The following is an 18,347-nucleotide window of genomic DNA, read 5'->3' as shown; positions in this document are numbered from 1 at the left end:
GTCTTTATTTAATGAAATCAATAACATGTTGACATCTATAAAACAGATTCCTTCTGATGTAAGTAAATGTAAACTCATCATTTGACAAATATTTAAAGCCTTGTTGGTTATCTTATACTGAAATCTGAAATGCTCACCAAGCTGAATATATCAAATATATGCCATTAAAGAAAAAAAGCATGATTTTCAGTGATTACCTCATTCCCTAATATAAATCCAGTGAAAAGTGTTGAAATATAGAATATAGTATGTCACTATGAAAACATACTCAGGTGAGATGACATTTTCTGTAAGAAGACAGTATGAGGAAGTGATATTAGATATTTTAAAGGCTTATATTGATTGACAACTACTAAATCTAGAGCTTATCTGTCAAACCATGGATAACAAAGAGGTGTACAGTGGAAACAAGTTAAATTGCTTGTTTCTAAAGCCAAAAAAGTTTTCACAGTGGAAGCTAGACAATCACTAACAAACTCTGATTCAATGTCCAAGAAATCCAATAAAAGTAGATGTTTATTGAGGTGTTTCTTTCATAGCATCACGTAATCAATCACTTAAAAATCCTTTCTTCCAAATAAAACTTTCATCCTAGAATGAGTTATAAAAATCCATTTAAATATTGCTTTATCCTTTTTAAAAATTGGCATTAAGCAAACTATCAGCCAATAAAAAAAACAAAATAAAGGTGAAGACATATCCTTAAATCTGGACAAGAATTATTTATGCTAGAGGAGTGGGATAAAATATTATTCATAGGGAGAGTAAATGCATCCTGTCTTTGGAAAGAAAGGTTAGGTCAAAGGCATAAATTAATTGTGATATTAAAAATAACTTACAGGAGAGACACTGTTTGGTAAGATAGCATTTTTTGTTTTTTTTTGTTTTTTTGTTTTTTAATGGGTGAAGAAAATACACATTTTTACTTCACCGGTAAATTAGTATTTATAAAATAACATATTATAAAAGGGATATACGGTATAAGCTATATATGTCTTATATTTAATATCACTTACTAATTTGTGCAGGCCCTTTTTTGTTCCTTTAAACAGTTACTAAACAGAGCTGTTGTGTTCAAAATTGATTTTGCTGTCTCAGCCACATTAGGCTGAGATGCTTTTTAGCTTTCATCTGAATGAACAATTTCCTAGTTAGACACACTGGATTTGGAGTTGGGTCAATAAAAGCTTTACTGTGTCCTTTCTCTTTCCTCTTAGAGCTCACAAAAGAGACCTAAATTCCATTCATCCTTTCACTTGCCACAGTGGAATCTTTAGCAATGCAATTATGGGTTGAATGAAGAAACATAGCACGAAATTGGCAAAGAAACAAATAGGAATTCTCTATGTCCTATACTCGCACCCTTGAAGATTTGTTACCTCTGGGTATGCATGTAAATTTGTCTAACTTTAACTATTTGCCTTTGCTATGCTTTGGGAGCATAAATCCTCATCAAAGGTTCAGTGTAATCCTACCGCATCTCATGTGGCTAACTCTTAAGTTATTTGTAAGGAAACCAATTTGATTGGATCCTGGTATTTAAATTTTAAAGTTTTGACTGGATTGAGTCAGAAAGTCAGAAAGAAGCTGGATCAGACTCAATCTGAATGGTGTTATTCAAAGTGATCAAGTATTAAAAAGTCAGAATTTTTTTTAATATTCATAAACATTTATAAAAATTATTTTTGAAATATCTATCCTATTTTATGTATTGTGATATAAGCACCATGAAATACTGAATCATTTTATCTGGCACATTTGAACTGAAAATAACCAGTCCTAAACTATCAACAGTGAATGAAAACCATGTTATTAACCTAATATGCTATGATTACAAAAACGATGATAGTTTCTCCTAAGGAGAAAGCATGGCCGTTGTGTTAATAAATCCAACAGTGATTCCACAGCTTGAGTACCAAGTGGCGTTCCACTCTACTGTGTTTCACTTAAATCCAAAAAGGATAGGACCAGCTCATTTCTGAGATGGGCAGTGTTTTTTGGCTTATAGACTTTTTAAACCTTATCAGATGCTTTTTCTTCACAAGATGTAAGAAAATATTGACTTATTTTCTCTAATCCAAGTTCCTTTTAAAATTTCTTTCTAGTGGCATAAATAATGAAAAAACTATGAATACTCAAGAGAGAAAAAGGAAATAACCAGCTAGAAGAAGGGCAGGGAAATATGTAAATGAATATTAAAAATTCAGCTCATCAATACGAGAAAGACAACAGTGGCATTTGATGATCAATATGTAGAAGACATGTTTAGCAATAAGTAAAAATAAAAAAAAACTAAATGAATTTATTTATTCAACAAATGTTTATTGTAGAACTATTCTACATCAAGCACTGTTCAAGTTTCTAGAATATAATATCCTAAAAAAAAAAAATCAATGAACAAAATAGCCTCATGTCCCAACCTCCATGGCCCTTATATTTCAATGAGGAAAGATAAATAATAAGTAAACTGTTTATTATGCCAGACATTGATGTGTACTTTGGGGGGAAAAAAAATGGGGGGGGGAATACGGAGGAGAGAACCAGTAGAGATTAGTATTGAACTGCATGCCTTGGTCTTTCTTTATTGAGGAAAATTGACAGATGCTTATTCCTAAATATTTATTGGAAGTAAAGAAAATAAACCCTCATGTAAAATTAACCATATTTATCAGCATAATTTCCTAGAATGGGATTATATCCATAAATGAGGTTGAAAAACACATAGGTGAAAGTGTAAAACTCTTGGGGAAAAGGTAAAATTTATTATTTCACTTCTCCCGTACTGTAGGACTATAAGGTCATAGTGTGAATCAAATCCAGGTAAAAGATCATAAATGTTAGTCTGAGAAATACAGACCAATAAGTATCAACTTCTTGATGAACATGCGCGTTTATATTAATGGGTGGGCCAATGAAACAAACATAATAAATATGAAAAAAGCAAATAGTTTCTGTAAAAAAAAAAACAAACAAAAATCATGCTCACAATACGTGGATTCTTTTGGAAATAACTAAAATGTAACTGAGAGGAAATCAGTGAAGATGACTGGTGTAGACTTCCAAAAGAGCTGTAAAATGATTCCATATGAAAGATAACTTTAAAATGAAAGAATATAAAAAGGAAATATTTGTGTAGATTTAGGATTGACTTAGAAGGATGCTGAGGTGAGAAAAAAGATTTTCAAAGATTTTCAAGCTGATGGAAATAAAGCCATCAATTCATATTCAGTAACAGTTATTGAGCACCTCCCATATGCAGGGCAAAATACTAAATATTAAATTACAAAGATTTTTTTAAAAAATATGGTTCCTGTATTAATTTAGTCATCTGCCAGGTGGTTGGGACTGTGATATGAAGAGAGAATTACAATGTCAAGTGCTACACACGTGATATATATATGCCTACAATGTCTTGAAAGCATGTAATTCAGGCTGGGAGTGGAGTCGTGCTTCTCAAAACAAAGATGGCTTCATTTCAAAGCCCGTGGGCTCTCTCACCACTAACTACTGAAGGCACAAATTGATGGGGAGTTGAAGGAGTCTCTGGGAAGAGAAGATGTTAGTCTCAGGTGATTCAACAAATTTATATACTACACTGCTGTGCTTGCCACAGTGTACCTACCATCTGTCACCATACAATGCTATTACAGTCCATGGACTCTATTCCCTATGCTGTACCTTTTATACTCATGACTGATTCATTCCGAAACCAGTATCTCCCAATTCCTCTTATCCATTTGACCAACCCCTACCTCATCCCCCTTGGCAACCATCAATATGTTCTCTGTATTTATGAGTCTGTTTCTGCTTTTTGTTTGTCTTATTCATTTGTTTTGTTTCTTAGATTTTACATATAAGTGAAGTAATATGGTATTTATTTTTCTCTCTCTTATTTTACTTAGCATTCTACCTTCTAAATCCATTCATCTTGTCACAAATGACAAGATCTCATTCTTTTTGTGACTGAATAATATTCCACTATAGATACATATATCTATATATAGAGATATATATACACCTCTTCTTTCCATTCCATGATAGATATAGATAGAGATAGAGATAGAGATGTAGATATAGATATAGATATAGATATACACCTCTTCTTTATTTATCAATGGAGACCAGTTGTTTTATATTTTAGCTATTGTAAATAATGCTGCAATAAACATAGGGCTGCATCTATCTCTTTGAATTAGTGTTTTCATATTCTTTGGGTAAATACTCAGTAGTAGAATTAATGGATCATATGGTATTTCTATCTTTTAATTTGAGGTGGAACCTTCATACTGTTTTCCATAGTGGCTGGGCCAATTCATAATCCCACCAATAGTGCACAAGTGTTGCTTTCTGTCCACGTCCTTGCCAACACTTGTTTCTTGTCCTTTTGATTCTAGCCATTCTGACAGGTGTAAAGTTTCTCATTAGGGTCTTGATTTGCATTTCCCACACAATTACTGATGTTGAGATCTTTTAATGTGTCTCTTGGCTATCTGTATGTCTTCTGTGGAAAAAATGTCTGTTCAGGTCCTCTGTCCATTTTAACTGGATTATTTGCTTTTTGATATTAGGTTGCACAAGTTCTTTAAATATATATATATTGGACATTAACCCCTCATTGGATATAACATTTGTAAATATCTCATCCCATTCAGTAGGTTTCTTTTAATTTTGTTGATGGTTTCTTTCATTGTGCAAAAGGTTTTCATTTTTGTATAGTCCCAATAGTTTATTTTTGTTTTTGTCTCTCTTTCCTGAGGAGACATGCTAGAAAAATGTTGCAAAGGCCAATGTCAGGGTGCCTGGGTGGCTCAGTGGGTTAAGCCGCTGCCTTCGGCTCGGGTCATGATCTCAGGGCCCTGGGATCGAGCCCCACATCGGGCTCTCTACTCAGCAGGGAGCCTGCTTCCCTCTCTCTCTCTTTCTCTGCCTGCCTCTCTGCCTACTTGTGATCTGTCTGTCAAATAAATAAATAAAATCTTAAAAAAAAAAAAAGGCCAATGTCAAAGAAATTACTGCCTGTGTTTTCTTCTAAGAGTTTTATGGTTTCAGGTCTCACATTTAGGTCTTTAATCCATTTTTAGTTTTTATGTGTGATATAAGAAAGTAACCCAGTCTCATTCTTTCACATGTAACTTTCTCCCCAGGGTGTTCTTAACTTAAGCCTTGGAATTCAAACATTGAGGGAAAGAGGATATTTGAGGGAGTAATAGTTTGCAAAAGCACAAACACATGAATTATCTGAAAGCATTAGAAGAAGATTGGAGAGTTTTACCTGGTTGGAACAAAGAGTATATGTGTTATAACTAGACAGATGGACTTGTGAAGGGTCTTTCTTGCCATATTAAATATTTCAGTTTGCATAGAACATGGATTTTATGTAAAGGAAGTATAGACAATATACCATTGGAAAATTTATTGATACAAATTTTGAAAGATTTTGAATACAAAAATATTTAATATGTTACCTGGAAATCAAGGACAATTTATTGAAGGATTTTGAGGGAGAAAGTTTAGAAAGCGTTGCTTTAAGGAAATTCAGTTAACGACAGTATCCAGAATTGTTTCAGGGAAAAATGGTTATACCTATGAAGATAGAATCAGAGGAATCTCATGAGAGTGATAAAGAAACAAAATTAAGTGGTGCCTGGCTGGCTCTCTCAATGGAGCAAGCAACTCTTGATATTAGGATATTAAGTTCAAGCCCCACATTGGGTGGGTATAGAAATCACTTTAAAAAAGTCTTAAAAAAAAAAAAAAAGAAACAAAATTAAAATGTCAGAGGAAGGTGTCAGAAATGACTCCAAGATTTTGATTTATATGTAAATTATAGAGAGGGGAAAAAAACACTGTTTTTATCAACTGAAAGTATAAGAACTAATATTAGATAGGCAAAACATAATTAGGGTAAAATCCTGTTTACGTACTATTTGGTATATTTACAGAATAAAAAATGGAATGATATTCTTCCCATTACAAAGTAATTTCTATCTTATATTCCTTGTAAGATATGGGGGGGGGGGGGGTTTCTGCTTTTGATTTTTCTAAAGAAACTTTTGCAAGTTTAAGTCTCCATGCAGCTCTAACATACCCAATTTCCTCCATTTGATCCTTAAAAATCATGGAAACAGGCTTCTAACAGCTGGCACTGGTATCTTCCCAGCTGTTCTTTCTCTTCTCAGCACCTCAGGATGTGGTATTGGGCAAGAGACCAGTCTAGGAAAAAGCCTTTACTTCCCATGATACTAGCTCTCCTGATTGTAAGACAAGAACAGATGTTCATCCCGAAAAAAATGAAGGCGATTAAGGCGTGGGAGTATATTTCCTCATAGGCTTCCATCTATACTGACCTCTACCACAGACAGATTTGCCTGCGTTAGACAGAATGACTGGCTCCAAGCTTTTAAGGGAACATGCTGATGAGTCAAGAACTGAGCCCTTGAGCAGAGACTACTTCACTGAAGGACATAGTCGAGCAAATATTGTAGTTTTTCTTCCCACTGCCTTCCCCTTTAGTTTGGTACGGGCTGTTTGTTGTTGCTTAGTAGAACATGCATTCTTGCTCCAAATTAGCACGAAACAGACTTTGATATGGATGCTTATAGTGGAAGATATGTTCCTATTTCTGTTAGTTCTATTTACCTTCCTTTTCTGCCCCAGGGTAGGTTATTCTACAATTTATCATCCATTCTAACAACATTTTGGTAGTAAGAGTTATTTGAAATGAAATGAAAAAGTGCTTAGGACACGAGCTTATCCAACTGAATGAGATTTTTCTAATGACCTCTTCTCTGTGCTCTCTAAAGAGTTGGTTATAGGATGTGAGATCTAGGAAAATTCCATGTAGATTTTGAAAAACTGTAGTTGAGATGATTCAAGAACTTTGCTGGATTTAGTAGAGTCTTTTGTTCCCCAGTGAAAATGGTGTGTTCTCTTTCTTCTATTTTTTATTATTACTTGAAAATTTTTCATATGTGTTATCGATTTTAGTATTCTCTCTTTTGGTTGCCCATGAACTTGGAGACCTCATTTTTAGCTTTTATTACCACACTCGAAGTGTTCACACTCTTGACTGCATTTTAAATTTTATTTCATCACTTTAAGTTGTATCTATCATTTAGGAAGTTATTTCCAAAGTTCTCCTTACTTAAAGCACACTAGACTCTCTCATGAAAACACACACACACACACACACACACACACACACACACACACACACACATCCGGTAGAAGTAATTAATCACCATAAGATATATTCTGTCTTTTTTGTATGTAATATTTAAGGTTAGAGAAAATTCAACAATACCATCTAATATTGGTATGCCCAACTTGTCAGGTAATTGTTAATCATTCTTTCTGTACTTTGGAGGCAATAAAGTGTCATTGGAAAATGTTTACTAAATTTAAAACTAAAACTCATTTGATTAAAAATACAAAATGAATGCCACTGTATCCACAAATCATTGTATAGGAGCTGTACCTTGCCAAAAATAATTTACAGCCTATGTCTGAATAAAAGAAGTATAAGCCTAAAAATTACTTAAGACTATACATCAATATTGGAGGAAATATGTCAAATCCAAATTATGAATTTTAGTCTATGGGTTGTAAAGGGAATACCTTAAATTTTCTGTTTGTTGTTCTCAGTATTAAAAGATAAGAAAAGAAGTATAGGGACAGCTGGGTGGCTCAGTTGGTTAAGTGTCTGCCTTCAGCTCAGGTCATGATCTTGGGTTCCTGGGATTGAGCCCTGCATCAGGCTCCCTGCTCAGCAGAGAATCTGCTTCTCCCTCTTGCTCTGTGCTCTTTCTCTCTCTGTCTCTCCCTCAAGTAAATAAAAATCTTTTGAAAATTTTTAAAAAATTAAATATAAATAAAAATAAAAAGAGAACAAGTATCCTGTGAGTTTACAAACAAGAAGTACTTGATCAGAAAACAGGTAACACTTTTGGGTTGGTCAAGGAAATGTGACCACAAGTATTTTTCATGCAATGGAAATCTGTGTCACTTAGCAAGGTAAAGCTGCTGAGCTACCAGGAAGTACAAAACCCATTCTTATGAACAGGCCTTAAAGGTGAGAAGTCAATAGACACAAGTTCTGCTTTTATGTAACCACTCAAGGGAGAAGAAGCATGAAGCCCCAGGTCTCTCCAAAAACAGTACGGTATGAGACAACAGCAATGCACATTCTGCTTTCTCCCATGATTATAGAGTCTCATTTATAACTCTAGGCTGATCCCCTTTGGGGTAAAGGGAACCTATAACAGGACCCTTGCTGAAATCAAACTATGGTCCAAAGGTACATTATTAACATTACCCTGTCACCAGCCACACCTGCCCTGTGAGATAATCTCACCTGGAAAACAGAAGAGACACTGGGGAGATGAGAAATCGGTGTCACTGTTTCTGATTGCCTCTTTATATATCAAGTGCTTCATTTAATTGATGCGTATAGATAACTCAGGGAAATTAGAAAACATTTGTTTTGCTATTCAAACTGTCCCACAACACCAGCATGACTTGGTTGCTTGCTAGAAATCCAGTTTATCAGGCTATATCCCAAATATAAAATCTGGGCGCCTGGGTGGCTCAGAGGGTTGGGCCTCTGCCTTCAGCTCAGGTCATGATCTCAGAGTCTGGGATCGAGGCCCGCATCGGGCTCTCTGCTCAGTGGGGAGCCTGTTTCCCCCTCTCTCTCTCTGCCTGCCCCTCTGCCTACCTGTAACCTCTCTCTTTGTCTCTCTCAAATAAATAAGTAAAATCTTTAAAAAAAAAAATCTGCCTTTTAAATCCCAGATCAAAATCTGCTTTTTAAAAGGATACCCAGATAATTCATATTCATACTAAATTTTGAAGGACACTGCTATAACTCAAGGGCCAAGTTAAAGTTCAGAGAGTTTAGCAACTTGCCCAGCACAAGCAGTTGATGATCTAGGGGTCATTTGTAAGTAGAGAACATCTCATCATTTTAGATATAGTCTAATGCCTAAATAACTTAAAAATAAAAAAAGAAGAAGAAGAAGAAGGTCTAAGGAAATTAAGGTCAGCCTTAGGATTCCTACAGAATACAGGATTTTTCAGCCAGGGTCAATAGGGTAAATAGCAACTTAAGCCATTTAAGAAATGTTTTGGGAAAAATTTTATCAGGGGGCACCTGGGTGGCTCAGTGGGTTAAGCTGCTGCCTTCTGCTCAGGTCATGATCTCAGGGTCCTGGGATTGAGTCCCGCATCAGGCTCTATGCTTGGCAGGGAGCCTGCTTCCCTGTTTCTCTCTCTCTCTCTCTCTCTGCCTACTCATGTCCTCTCTCTGTCAAATAAATTAAAAAAAAAAATTTATCAGAATGCCTTAGTTATCTAGGACTGCTGGAACAAAATACCATATACAGGGTGGCTTAAACAATAGATATTTATTACTCACAGTTCTGGAAGCTGAGAATTTTAGGTCAAAGTGCTGTTAGATTTAGATCCTGGTGAGGGTCCTCCTTATGGATTGCAGATGGCCACCTTCACAGGACGCAAGCAGCTCTGTTGTCTCTTCCTCTTTCTATAAGGATAAGAATCCTATCATGAAGGCCCCATTTTCCTGACCTCATCTAAACCTAATTACCTCCCAGAAACCACATTTCCTAATACCAACACACTGGGGGCGAGAGCTTCAACATATGAATTTTGAAGGAACATAAACATTCAGTTCATAATGCAAAACATGCTGAAATTATCATTATCACTAAACAAAATACTTATTTTCTTTTTTTTATTTTATTAAAGATTTTTATTTATTTATTTGACAGAGAGAGATCACAAGTAGGCAGAGAGAGAGAGAGAGGAGGAAGCAGGCTCCCTGCTGAGCAGAGAGCCCGATGCGGGACTTGATCCCAGGACCCTGAGATCATGACCTGAGCCGAAGGCAGCGGCTTAACCCACTGAGCCACCCAGGCACCCCCAAAATACTTATTTTCACAGGGAAAAATATCAGACATCAAGCTCAATTCAATTTAACAAATAGATAAAAAATATAGACAAAAAATATAGATTAAAAAATAATTTTTTGAAATTACTAAAGAAATATAAAAATAGACATAGGTTATAGCAAATTAGAAATCTTAGAAGGGTACCCCTCAACGACAGAGGAGCTGTCCTCCAAATAGAACTATTTTTCTACAAGCTAGACAATCCTAAATTGAGTGAATGAGCTGGGGAATCAATCAAGGCAGTTCACTAAGTGTTTAGGAAAAAAATGACTAGAAATCTCCATGCCAGAGTACATACTACTAGTACACATGTGCATACATGCTGTGTGTGCTCATCTGTGCACGCGCGCACACACACACACACACACAAACACACACAGAGGAACTATGTTATTTTTATTAATCAGTAAAATCAAAAGCTGGCGTTTTGAAGAATCTAATAAAACACTCAAATTTTTGCCAAATTGCATTTTTTTAAAAAAGTTGAAAGCACAACTTTAAGCAAAGAGATGTATCATAACTATAGATATGGAAAATATTTCTTTCACTGGGAAAATAATTCTAATTGGAATTTAGAATGAGATCATACCTATTAAAACTGACTGATACAGACACATACAAAAATGAATGATCTATGAATCTCCAAGTATTTCAGGAAACCAAAAGTATAACATAATGAATTTTCACCAACAGAATGACTATATTCAAGATGCAGATGAGATAAAACAAAATTTTACTATAATAAGGATTCACAAAAAAATTTGGGAGAACTTTTAGTATTCTTAGAAAAACTGTCATTAAGAAAAATATAATAAAAATAATTAGAATAAAAAATACTGTTAAGATTTAAAAATAAATAGATATGGTGCTGTAGTATACATTTAATGGAAGACTGAGTGAGCTAATGCAAGTGCCAAGGGATTTCCACAGGAAGGCAGCCAAAAAGGATGAAGAGTAGAGGCACCTAGGTGGCTCAGTCAGTTGAGTGCCTGACTCTTGATTTCAGTTCAGGTCATGATCTTGGGGTTGTGACATGGAGCCCAGCATCCAGGTTGAGTGTGGAGTTTGCTTAAGATTCTCTCTCTCCCTCTGCCCCTCCCTTATCCCTCTCCCTCTCTATTCAAAAAAAGAAGAAGAAGAAGAGTCAAATGACATGAGAGAAATAGAAGGTAGGCTCAATTCAGACATCCATCCACATAGTAATAGTTCCAGGAGGGGAAATGGAAAATGGAGGAAAGGAAATAGAATAATAATTCACATAGAATGTTCAAAAGCTGAAGAAAGACAGATTTAAATTAGAATCAAACTTTAAAAAAAAAATCTTGTCAAAATATGAGTTGTTGTAAAATAAAAGCAAAGGGAATCCAAAGTAAACTTACCTTCTTAAACATAAAACACACTTCAGTATTAAAATAGGGTTACAAAGAATATCAATTCTAAAATTAGAGATTATTTAGAAAAGCACTACATATCAAAACCTGCTGAATAGGACTAAAACAAAACAAAAAAGATTGACAAAAATTAGAAACTCACTTCAAGAATCAAGGGAAATGGATTCTCTGGTTAATTCTACCAAACTTTCAAAGAAGAAATAACACCTATTCTCCTGAAGCTGTTTCAAAAAATTGAAGCAGGAGGAAAACTTCCAGACTCTTTATGAAGCCAGCATTACCCTGATCCCCAAACCAGGCAAAGACCACACCAAAAATGAGAATTTCAGACCAATATCACTGATGAACATGGATGCTAAGATCCTCGACAAGATCCTAGCTAATAGGATCTAACAGCACATTAAAAAGATTATCCACCATGACCAGGTGGGATTCATCCCTGGGTTACAAGGATGGTTCAACATTCGCAAATCAATCAATGTGATACAACAAACCAATAAAAGAAGAGAGAAGAACCACATGGTCCTCTCACTTGATGCAGAAAAAGCATTTGACAAAATCCAGCATCTGTTCCTGATTAAAACACTTCAAAGTATAAGGATAGAGGGAACATTCCTGAACTTCATAAAATCTATCTATGAAAAACCCACAGTAAATATCATCCTCAATGGGAAAAAGCTTGCAGCCTTCCCGTTGAGATCAGGAACACGACAAGGATGCCCACTCTCACCACTCTTTTTCAACATAGTATTAGAAGTCCTAGCAACAGCAATCAGACAACAAAGAGAAATAAAAGGTATCCAAATTGGCAATGAAGAAGTCAAACTAGGACCAACAAGGCCTAAAAGAGTATGCGACCACCAAGCTGACACTGCAGGAAATATTAAGGGGGGTTCTATAAAAGAGGAAAAATCCTAAGAATATCATTGAACAGAAATATGGAGACAATCTACAGAAAGAAAGACTTCAAAGGTAACACGATGTCAATAAAAACACATCTATGAATAATCACCTTCAATGTGAATGGCCTAAATGCACCCTTAAAACGACACAGGGTTGCAGATTGGTTAAAACGACAGGACCCATCCACATGTTGTCTACAAGAGACCCATTTCAAACCTAAGGATACACCCAGACTGAAAGTGAAGGGATGGAGAAGCATCTTTCATGCCAATGGGCCTTAAAAGAAGGCTGGGGTAGCGATTCTCATATCAAATAAATTAGATTTTAAACTAAAGACTGTAGTCAGAGATACAGAAGGACACTACATCATTCTTAAAGGGACTATCTACCAAGATGATCTAACAATTGTAAATATCTATGCCCCCAATATGGGAGCAGCCAATTACATAAGAAAACTATTAATCAAGATAAAGAGTCATATTGGGGTGCCTGGGTGGCTCAGTGGGTTAAAGCCTCTGCCTTCGGCCCAGGTCATGATCCCAGAGTCCTGGGATCAAGCCCCACATCGGGCTCTCTGCTCGGCAGGGAGACTGCTTCCTCCTCTCTCTCTCTCTGCCTGCCTCTCTGCCTACTTGTGATCTCTGTCTGTCAAATAAATAAATAAACAAAATCTTTAAAAAAAGAAAAAAGATAAAGAGTCATATTGATATGAATACATTAATAGTAGGAGATCTTAACACACCTCTCTCAGTAATAGACAGATCATCCAAGCAGAAAATCAATAAAGAAACAAGAGCATTGAATGACACATTGGACCAGATGGACCTCATAGATATATACAGAACATCCCACCCTAAAACAACAGAATACTCATTCTTCTCAAATGCACATGGAACTTTCTCCAGAATAGATCACATACTGGGACACTAATCAGGGCACAACCGATACCAATAGACTGAGATTATTCCCTGCATATTCTCAGACCACAGTGCTTTGAAACTGGAGCTCAATCACAAGGAAAAATTTGGAAGGAACTCAAACACTTGGAAGCTAAAGACCACCTTGCTTAAGAATGCTTGGATCAACCAGGAGATCAAAGAAGAACTGAAACAATTCATGGAAACCAATGAGAATGAAGACACTCTGGTCCAAAACCTATGGGATACAGCAAAGGCGGTCCTAAGGGGGAAATACATAGCCATGAAAGCCTCTCTCAAAAAAAATGGAAAAATCCAGAATACACCAGCTGTCTCTATACCTTAAAGAACTAGAGAATCAACAACAAATTAAATCAGCTCCAAACACAGGAAGGGAAATAATCAAGATTAGAGCAGAGATCAATGAAATAGAAACGAGATACAGTAGAATGTATCAATGAAACTAGAAGCTGTTTTTTTGAAAGAATCAATAAGATCAATAAACCATTGGCCACTCTAATCCAAAAGAAAAGAGAGACAGCTCAAATTAATAAAATTATGAATGAAAAGGGAGAGATCACAACTAACACCAAGGAAATAGAAACATTCATCAGAAGTTATTATTAACAGTTACATGCCAATAAGTTAAGCAACCTAGATGAAATGGATGCATTCCTGGAAAACTATAAACTCCCATAATTGAACCAGGAAGAAATTGACAACCTGAATAGACCAGTATCTAGTAACGAGATTGAATCAGTGATCAAAAACCTCCCAAAAAACAAGAGCCCAGGACCTGACAGATTCCCTGGGGAATTCTACCAAACTTTTTTTTTTTTAAAGATTTTATTTATTTATTTGACAGAGAGAGATCACAAGTAGGCAGAGAGGCAGGCAGAGAGAGAGAGAGGAGGAAGCAGGCTCCCTGCTGAGCAGAGAGCCTGATGCGGGACTCGATCCCAGGACTCTGAGATCATGACCTGAGCCGAAGGCAGCGGCTTAACCCACTGAGCCACCCAGGCACCCTCTACCAAACTTTCAAAGAAGAAATAATACCTATTCTCCTGAAGCTGTTTCCAAAAATTGAAGCAGAAGAATCAAGGAAAAATAAAAAATGGGACTCAACTCATAATGGGAAGGAAAGAATGAAGATAAAAAAACAAATCCCATAAAAATATAATAAGAAGACCAAAAATATATAAATAAAAACAAAAGCTGATTTTTCGAAGAATTTAGTGCAACAAACCAAGTTTTTGCCTCTTAAAAAAAGTTAGAAAACACAAACAGCTTTCAGAATAGAAAAGCAACATAACTACAGACATGGAGGAAATTTCTTTAATTATAGGAGATCACTATTGGTAACTTTACATCAATAAATTCAAAAAACAAGAAGTTGAATTCTGAAGAAAATATGAAATAAGTAGATTGACCCAATGAAAACGGAAAATCATTGACGTTTAAAAGATCCTACTTTAAAATGCATCAAACCCAAACAACTTTATTTGCAAGTCTTTCAGAACCATCAAAGTAGAGTTAAATTCTATGACATTAAAAGGTTTTTAGAAAATAGAAAAATACAGAAGTCTTCTCAAAGTTGGCAGCATCTTCATGGCGAAATGTAAATGGTTAGACTTACAAAAATATTCCAGTGAAATCCCATTGATAAAAACAGACATAAAGATATAAACAAAATTTAAAATACAGTCCAGCCATGGATTGGAATAATACTGGTAGCCAAGGAGAGTTTTTCTCCAGGAATGCAAGGACTGCTCATTTCTAGGGCATCTCAGACCAGTGTAAGTATATGAAGTAGTTTATAAGACTCAGGGAAGCTAAAGGCTTTATTGAGATGTTGCATCTCTCAGGACCTGAAGAACATGTAACTCCCTGAGCCAGAGCAGGACTGCAGTTTTATTGCGCAGGGAAAATAACGCCCCCCACCCTCCCCACCCTGACCCCACATTTCTTTGGGCTGATCCAGCATGCGCTTTTCTTCATCTCTGCCTGCTGCTGAAGTTATGGTTGGGAGAGCTGGAGATTGTTTGTGCCTATTGCTTGAGATCACTGGTAAAATCCCACTCTGAAAACTGTCAGTACAATTCTTTCAAGATCTGAGTTCCCAAACGTCCTGATCTGTCTGTCAAGATTCAAGGGAAATAGTGAGTAGAAAACAAACAAACAAACAAACATGAATGGCAGATGCAGGGTGAGGAAGAGAGGGAAAAAATGAGAAAAAAAAAAAAAAAACGCAATGAGGCAAAAGTTGACACAGGGAACATTTTTTTGTTTGTTTGTTTGTTTAATTCTTTAAATACCAAAATGATATGAATAGACTTTAAAATATAATCTAAGAGATCATCTAGACAAATGCTGAAAACACATCACATACACAAAATTTAACAATAATTCATTACCTTTTGAAATGTATCTACCAAAAAACTATAGCATTTACCACTTATCACACTTCATAGATAAACATTTTTTTATCTTTTATTTATTTATTTGACAGACAGAGATCACAAGTAGGCAGGGGGTGGGGGGAAAGCAGGCTCCCTGCTGAGCAGAGAACCTAATGTGGGGCTTGATCCCAGGACCCTGGGATCATGACCTGAGCCGAAGGCAGAGGCTTTAACCCACTGAGCTACCCAGGCACCCCAATAAACATTTTTTAAATACAATCCCATTAAAGGCACAAATAAGATGAGGCAGTCCACTATTGTGGACATCTTCTGTTTATCTGCTTAGCACTACTCCTTTGTTCTGTGAAAAATCACCCCCTCCTATGGGGAGCTGCTCCCCACAGCAAGACAACCCTATCTATGGCAGGGAAAAAGGGGCCACCACTATCAGTCCATTTTTTAAGGTTAAAATCTGAATGAGCCAAGACAATCATCATTCTTTCCTAGATTTTGTTTTCCCGAGATTGTGTTTCCCCGACTTAAGTGGAACAAAGGAATTGAATTCTAGCTCGTGGCAGGCTTTCTGAGACATGAAACATGCAACTCTCTGTATCCAGGGTCCTTCTCAATAAGGGGGCAATCAATAGGTTTAGAAAACGAGGCCCAAATGGAGAGAAAATTAAAAAGAAGCTAGCGAGAACATGCTTCCGAGCTATGCTTATTTCTGGCTTAGAGTGTCCTTTGGGCCAAGCTGCCTTGACTTCAGGCCAGCTGCAAATGTGTGAATCTCCTAATAACTTCCTCTTTGATACCTAAATCTATTCAAGTTAAATGTATGTTATTTGCAATCAAAAACATCCTGACTGAAATATCATCACTACTACTCAACATTGTTCTCAGGACCCAAAAAGTGCAGTAAAAGACAGAAAATGAATAGAAGAAATAAATACTGAAAATAAAGATGTGATTATGTGAAGATGGTGTTTATATCAAATCTAAAATAGAGATTCAATTTAGAAATATTTTTAAAATATGAGCAAATGTAATGTTGCTTAAGGTAAAAAAATAAAAGTAAAAAATAACTCTTCCGTGGATTAGCAACAAGAAATTAGCAAACATAATAAAAAGATCCAAATGCAGCAAAAACCCCATGTTCCTAGATGGGAAGACAAATATTAAGATTTTTTTTCTTTAAAAATAAATCTTCCCGGTGATAACATCCTAAAATGTTAGTACTTTTCACCTCTGGGTAAGGACAGTTGGAGACAGATGGAAAGGAAGTAGAAGGCGAAATCTTTCCTTCTTTAGCTTGTTTGTTTTTGTATTACTTGAATTATTACAAGCATGTATTCATGCAGAACTTTTGTAATTCAAGAAAGCAATGGCACGAAAAATATTTTTCAGCCCTAATGTTACAAATCATGTAATTATTTTACAAAATGAGGGGTCAGAAGTGGGAGGATGATCTGCCTTGATTCCTCCAACAATATTAATCAGCTCATGTTATAAAACTTGCTGTGTACCTTCCTGCTTCCCCAAACTGGAGGTCAACAAGACAGTAAGTTCCTTGAGAGCAAAAACACGTTTCATCTTTCTACTGCAGTACTTACCACAATAGTGGTTTTGGGGGGTGTTTAGTAAGTGCTAATGTGTTTATTAAGTAAATACATGGTCTAGAAGAATGTAGCTGTTCTGGGGCAATGCACTCACATCATAAAGCCATCTATCTGCCTTTATAAGACACAGGATCCCCTAGAGGTACATGGAAAACTCTTTTCTAAGTGAAAATGCAAAGTTTTTAAAGACTTTCTCTTATAGCTTCTCAGATGACCTTTTCCAACGTGTAAAGAAATAGTGACGGGGAGAAAGAGAATGATTTTAGCACATGATATAATTGATTTGAGAGGTAGGGATATAGGCTAAATGTGGGGAGATACAGTCAATGGTCCAAGAATGAGAAGGACATCCTTTCAAGTCTGGTGAATAAATCATCTTTTATTAATTAACATATAATGTATTATTTGTTTCAGGGGTACAGGTCTGTGAATCATCATCAGTCTTACACAATTCACAGCACTCACTGTAGCACATACCCTCCCCAATGTCCATCACCCAATAAATTGATTATTAAAGAAAAAGTTCTTCCCACATTAAGCAGATTCTAGCAATGTTCCCATGCAAAGAATGTATCCCTCAGTAATAAGACATGCCAAGCTAAGTTAATTCCAGATGCACTGTATGTCATGGCAATAAATGCAGTATATGGCTCAGATGGAAGATAAAAATATTTCATTAGTTTCTTACCATTGAATTAAATGACAACATTAACTTTTCAGCAATATGCGTACTTATAACTGTTGAAATTTCAAGAATAGTCCATTCTTTTTTATTTATCTAAATCTCAGACTCAACTTTCAAGAACATTTGCAACAATATTTTACTAGCAAATGTATTTTTTAAATGACAGTAAATGCTTTACACTTAAACTGAAAATTATTTATAAATATTATTCCTCTCCTAGATACATTCATTCTTTTGTAATGAAGGACAATAGTGAAAGAAGAAAATATTCCAAGATTTGCTAGAAGCAGAGAGCTTGATCTCTTTAAGATGAATGAACTGTCTCCAAAATCAATACTGTAAATGATATTTTTCCCTTTCCAACAGAAAGATTCTACTTTGAAAAGCTAGGATGGGTCTTAGTAATTCTAATGCTGGTGATTCACGTACAGCCGAAGCCTTGTCCTATAGTCAGAGTTGAGCCTATCC

The 18,347-nt window shown here is 35.8% G+C and overlaps 1 long non-coding RNA gene across 3 annotated transcripts in view; it reads right to left on the bottom strand.

The window, feature by feature from the left end:
* LOC309849138 overlaps positions 1–18,347 on the bottom strand; it is a 262,806-nt gene that overhangs the window by 35,548 nt on the left and 208,911 nt on the right. For all 3 annotated transcript variants that reach the window (XR_014303519.1, XR_014303520.1, XR_014303521.1), the window contains one exon: positions 9,416–9,541. This is a non-coding gene — a long non-coding RNA (uncharacterized lncRNA). The remainder of the gene's footprint in view (positions 1–9,415; positions 9,542–18,347) is intronic.

Source organism: Mustela nivalis (genome assembly GCF_964662115.1).
Source record: "Mustela nivalis genome assembly, chromosome: 15".
NCBI classification, from domain to species: domain Eukaryota; kingdom Metazoa; phylum Chordata; class Mammalia; order Carnivora; family Mustelidae; genus Mustela; species Mustela nivalis.
The sequence above is the reverse complement of the archived record's forward strand: the minus strand, read 5'-3'. Positions and strand labels throughout refer to the sequence as shown.